This window comes from Brachyhypopomus gauderio, unplaced genomic scaffold (genome assembly GCF_052324685.1).
Source record: "Brachyhypopomus gauderio isolate BG-103 unplaced genomic scaffold, BGAUD_0.2 sc107, whole genome shotgun sequence".
In the NCBI taxonomy this organism is placed as follows: domain Eukaryota; kingdom Metazoa; phylum Chordata; class Actinopteri; order Gymnotiformes; family Hypopomidae; genus Brachyhypopomus; species Brachyhypopomus gauderio.
The window spans coordinates 563,444-570,000 of NW_027506928.1; the positions used below are offsets into that span (position 1 = coordinate 563,444).

A 6,557-nucleotide genomic window follows, 5' to 3' on the forward strand; every position below is an offset into this window, starting at 1 on the left:
AATTACAATCCTTCAATTATATGACTTATGACAAAATCCACCACATTTATTATTATAAATGTATTTATTTATTATTAAACATTTATTTTACAGTTGAATGGGTGAAGAACAAGTTGCGGCAGCTCCGCAACTGCTATACTAAAAGTAAAAAGCCAGTAGTGGGAGTGCGAGGAAGAATCCATCTAAGAGGACACTGTGGTTACTGGAAAAATTGCAATTCCTCGCACCCTATATTGCCACAAGACCCACCGTGTCCTCAATTAATCCGGTAAGTAAACTGAGCTAAATTACACTGAAGTTATGTGATCCTGCCAAGGAACGGAGCCAACGTCAGATATGAAGTACTGTGTAATTTGTTCACGTTGCTTCTTGGCTTGCTGTGTTGGGTTCCTCTGATGATTTTGTGTCATGCCAAGCAACTGTGGGTCATTTCTCCAGGCACCAGTCAGGAATTTACCAGCCTCAGTATCTTCAACATCACACACACTCAGGTAGATTTGCTTGTTTCGGTCAATTAGGAGATTATGTAAACAACAAGATGCCAAAATTAGATATACAACTTTATCAGGGCAAAGCTGAATTGTGGTGAGAAAAACACTAAATCGATTCGCTAATATGCCGAATGCATTCTCAACTGTACGACGAGCATGAGAAATTCTATAGTTTAATATTCTCTTTGGTTTGTCCAGTTGCCTCTGTGGGTAGGGTTTCATTAGATGTGTGCTCAAAGGGAAAGCGTCATCTCCAATCATGTGAAAAAGCAGTTTCTCAACCATCCCATTGACAGTTGATGGGACAATTGTTAATTACAAAACATTCTTATTGTTTCATGACACTATATCATTTCACATTCTATTTGTACTTGTAAGCTTAAAGTTGTTATTGGTACTGTTTGTTAACACGAGTATCATTTTCAGATGTTCTGTTGTGCTTGTTTGAATAAAAAAATATTTATTCTTACCTTCAAATATTCATCCTTTAACACTTCATAAATTGCATGGCATGTGTCAGCGACTATGTCTGACATTGTGGGTTCTCCCATCCTGAAAACTTCGAAAACTTTCGCCTAAAAAATAACACACATCCAATGACAAATGATAAGAATTTGCAAATAATTGTGTAAAATATATTAACCATTTCATTGCTGGATACCTCACAACTAGGGGTGTGACGAGATCTCTGTGTCTCGTGATCTCGCGAGACTCAACTCCGCGAGATTTCTCGTCGTGTTAAAAATCTGTCTCGCGAGATTTGATGACGTCACAATGACGTGGGAAAATACAGGTATTACTATTGAAGATGCCCCGCCACTTTCAAATCATTTGTTTGGCATCATTTTGGGAACCCGGCGTAAATGATAAATGGCAAGAGAGTGACTGATAAGACACTGACCATATACAAACATTGTATGAAAATAATGCCGTACAGCGCGACTAATACGAGCAGGATGCAGAGACATTTACAGGACCACCACAGCTCAGTACTCACATCAACATATCTCACTTGAACAGAGGTAGCAGGGACAGAACGGCGCTTTGGCAAGTTGAGACAGCAAAGGATATCGGGAGCAGTGTGGGGATGCTAATATGTGGACATGCTAATATTCTTAAAAATGAACATGGCAGTGTAGTTGCAGCAAATTCAGTGACATACTTGGTCAGGCTCTATTTGCACTATTTGCACTCTGTATTGACAGAGAAGAACTTTTTGTTTTGTACATAATACAGTGAGTCCCCGCTTAACGACGGGTCTGGATAACAACGGACCGGAGTTACCACGACTTTTAATTTAATTTTACGTGGAGGAGCAGTGGAGTGTTGTGTAGTGTAGTGGAGTGTTGTGTAGCCCATCTCGGTAACGCGATCGCTCTTTCTCACGCTGTATGCACGAGAACATTGTTAGTTTTTTCTATACTGTATTTACGATCAAAGCGTATCTAAATATAGGGTCACGCTTAACAACGAAAACTGCTTTACAACGGACTTTTCAGTCTCTTACATAATGCATGTTATGCATTAACATAATGCATTAACATTTCAAAATGCATGTTTAAAGTTAAATAAAATTTAAATAAAAGTCTATTGTCCAGTCACATAATTTGTAATTTTAGTGTTCTTAAAATCTCGTCTCGAATCTCGTGAACCCAGTCTCGTGTCTTGTCTCGTGAGCTGAGTGTCTCGTCACACCCCTACTCACAACTAATGTTTTTCTTTCTGATTAATTTATTTTGCTCCCACAAGAGGACATACATTTACTGGGAATAAATATTAGATACAGAATGAGGTTCTCCTCATTAGCCAATTGTTGAGGGCTTTAAACTTCTATCAACCACTTTAGCCCAGCGTGTTCGTTTGATGGGAAGGAGATAGCAGGAACAACAGACCAAAATTATAGCAATACCAAAAAGGCCTTTATTAAAACAGAGATATCTCTGGGGATCTCACATCCTAACATTTACATCAGAGAGACCCAACAAGTGTTTGTACACATGGACGTAATTTTGATTTCAAAAGTGGGGGGGACATGGATTCGTCGCTATTTAAATATTTGGTTTTAACCGTAAAAACTGGGGGGGACCAAAACCGGCTTTTGAAAAAATGGGGGGGACATGTCCCCCCCCCCCCCCGTCCGGGGACATGGATTCGTCGCTATTTAAATATTTGGTTTTAACCGTAAAAACTGGGGGGGACCAAAACCGGCTTTTGAAAAAATGGGGGGGACATGTCCCCCCCCCCCCCCGTCCCCCCCCAAAATTACGTCCGTGTTTGTACATGCCATCTTTATATATGATTTCTCCGCCCCCAAACGCTTTGATCTTCTTCTATACCTTACATGGTGTTGTTGTTCGAGCAAACAGGATTTTGCTGTTCAAGCAGACATGACTTTTCCATTTGTTTCAACATATTAGAATATCTGTTCAAAGGGAGGCTGTCCTACACCGGTATGTTGTACTTCTCCTTTATCAGTCTAACACTGCGGTCCTCAACTTCCCGTTGACCGGGTCATCTTCCCTTTGAAACTCCTTACACATCATGATTTCCTAAGGCCCTTCTTAGGGTTCACAGCTTAAACACATCTAATCCAGTAGTTATATTAAATTACTATATTATGTTAATGGTAAGCAAAATATATTGTTGCTAATGCTAGTGCTAAGAAAAAACCCAAAATCACAACACCAACTTTCTTTGCTTTAAATGTACTTAGAACCTAAAGTGACAAATCTGAGAGATGCAATTAAAACTAAAAAAGAACATTTCAATTTTTCATTCTTAAATTGCCTATTGCACTACTGATCATGAATCAAGAATCCAAGGACATTGCTGAAATATCAGAATAAATGTCCTCCATTTATTTTAAGCCCTGCTTTTATAAGTCTGATTTGTAGTATAAATTATCTTTAGTTTACATACCAGTTGCCAGAAACCTGAGGGTAGCATCCAGTCGTTCACCAGGGCAGATGCTGGATCTCATTACAGTATCCTCTCTTTGAATAACAGGCCCGACTTTGAGTAAAACTTCTTGAAAAACATCCCAATCGAGTCGAATCGAAGTGGAAGTTTCTAAAAGTTACTGGGTCCTCGAATCTCCTGTACGAGGTTCGCGTACACGTCCAGCTCTGGTCGTCTCAACATCCACTTTCGAGTCCAGACGGTCCTACTTAGTAATGCGCGTCTTTTACGTCGACGGCGCATCAGTAAAACGGCAGCAAGACCCAATCTTTCTTCATTTGTAAGACTATCTAATCCTGCTATTTTCTTTCCGTATTTTTTTTTATCGCCAAATTGTTATTTATTATCTGTTCAACATTCTTTACTTTTGATTAGTGGTGGGCGTTAACGCCGAAGTGTCACGTGACTCCAAGCGAGCTTCCAATTGGCTGGTGACGAAACGTTGCTGAGCCAAATTGCTCAGGCGAGCGCGCACGGTGAGATTTGGGGCACGCGCGCCTGAAAATATCAAACACGGTAGATAAATGTCTCACAGGCACAAGAGGCAGAAAATATCAAACACGTTAGATAAATGTCTCACAGGCACAAGAGGCAGAAAATATCAAACACGTTAGATAAATGTCTCACAGGCACAAGAGGCAGAAAATATCAAACACGTTAGATAAATGTCTCACAGGCACAAGAGGCAGAAACTTTTGTCTCAAGCGTCCGCACACGGCGAGCAACTGGGGGGGGGGTGCTTAAGCTATATGACATCACACGGTCGGCCAATAGGAGCAGTCCGGCTAAGCTAAGCCTCAACTCTAGCCTGGTATGGAGCTAGTTCAAACGTATATGTTGCTGTAGCAACTGAGCGAGGCTCAAGTCTAGCCTCTTTCGTGGAACCGAATTTGACCAAAATGAACCAGGCTCGTCTTAAAAAGCCCGACTTAGTAAGTTAGCTCGCTTCGTGTCCCCTGAAGTCGCTTCCACGTTTGCCTGTTTTCTGCCTCCCTCATTGGTCAGCCCCACCCTTAGTGCGTTACACACCCTCATAATGAACCAATCACAATACACAAATACACAGGAACGCCCTCTTCTGTAATGAAAAGATATATAGCACATCTTCCTCACTGCTTGTGGGGAAGAAACTGCTTGTTGAGTTTCTGTTACTCACGTACCTCATAGTTACAGCCACTGTCTATATTACCAGGTACACCGAGTCAAGATAATAGCGTGTCTCTCAGAAACACCTCGGTTATACCTCGAAATGTCCACTAGAGGGCGACACATACCCGAGTGTCCAGACTCCTCGTATTCACGTGAAACAACGCCGGTGAAGCGTTTTCATGGGACTTACAACAATTAAAAATGTCTTCCTTAATGCGTAATCCTGCATAATGCTTATTACATGTGTCATGATAAACTACAAGTGATAGAACATTGCTGGCATATCCTTCATGAAGCTGAATGCACACATGGTTTGATTTATGTACGCATTAAGAACGCATTAATCCTTAAATAGGTTTAAAGTTTGTCTGTGGCAGATTGAATGGCCACAGAAAGGACGCTGCAGACGTTAGGACGATGCCACATGAACGAGAAGGTAAATGTTTTCTCTCTCTCTCTCTCTCTCTCTCTCTCTCTCTCTCTCTCTCTCTCTCTCTGTGTGTGTGTGTGTGTGTGTGTGTGTGTGTGCGTGTTAGCTTCACATACTTCACAAACTGTATTGTATCAGGTATCATTTATTAAATTTGACAAGACAGGACATGCCAGCATTAAAATAATAATAATAATTTAAGCAGTGAGACCTGAAATGTATCAAACATTCAACAAAGAATATAAAAATATAAATTAATTAAATTAACTTTAAAACATAAAATAGTAATTCAGTCACTTAAAAAAACAATTTAAGAGCACAAGGAATAAAAGAAAGTTCATATCTTTTAGTTCTGCTCAAGGGTACCACATATTCCCGCTGCCGACGAAGTGAGTAACTGGATAATGGGGTTGTAAGCAAGAAGCCACGTAAAGAAGATTTATCCTTGCGTATTTCAGTGAGGATGTGCAGGGTAGCCTCATCATGCCTTTCACTGAGTGGTGGGAGAGATGATGAAGGGATGCCAATAATCCTGCAGCTTCGTTTTTGTACCTTTTCCAACTCCTCTGAAAGTTGTTTGGTCAGCCCACCCCAAACAGGGCTAGCATACTCAAGGATTGGACGTATAAAAGTCAAATATATTTGTTGGAGGACTTCACATGGAAGACCAGCTCTTTTAGCCACTGCAAGATAGTGTAATGTAATGTAATGTGCCGTATTTTGTCAATTGTGATTTTTACACCGCAATCGAAATTTGTCCTCCGCTTTTAACCCATCTGTGCAGTTAGAACACACACACACACACTAGTGATTACTAGGGGGCTGTGGATCATACGGTCTTGTCACAGTGGATCCTTGGTCTTGTCTTTATAATCATATGTTTGATTTGAGCGTCCCAGGATAAATCAGATGAAATCTGGACTCCCAACAGTTTGAACACAACACTTCACAAGCTGGGATGTGTGTGTGTGTATGTGTGTGTGTGTGTGTGTGTGTGTGTGTGTGTGTGTAGATACAGCATGTTCTCTGAAAGTGACGGCGTGTCCTCTGCAGGTGAAGATTTTAGAGATGCAGCAGAGCAACTGTTGCAGACGTTTCAGAGTGACCTGTTCCACGCCCTGTTGGGTGAGCACACACACACACACACACACACATACACACACACACACACACACACACACACACACACACACACATACACACATACACACACACACACATACATACACACACGCACACACACACACATACAACACACACCACACACACACAACACCACACACAACACATACACACACACACACATACACACACACACACACACACACACACATACACACACACACACATACATACACACACTACATACAACACGACACACACACATACACACATACACACACACATACACACACAACATACACACACACACAGTACACACAAACGTACACACACACACACTACACACACTACATACACACACACTACATACACAACACATACACACACACACTACATACAACACACAC

The 6,557-nt window shown here is 41.1% G+C and overlaps 1 long non-coding RNA gene across 1 annotated transcript; it reads right to left on the reverse strand.

The window, feature by feature from the left end:
* Positions 1-329: 329 nt before the first annotated feature.
* On the reverse strand, positions 330-3,762 carry LOC143497360 (uncharacterized). Its single transcript, XR_013125851.1, has 3 exons — positions 3,411-3,762; positions 962-1,066; positions 330-500 (listed from the first exon to the last, which is right to left on the reverse strand). It is a non-coding gene; the product is annotated as an uncharacterized LOC143497360 (long non-coding RNA).
* Between the last annotated feature and the right edge of the window lie 2,795 nt (positions 3,763-6,557).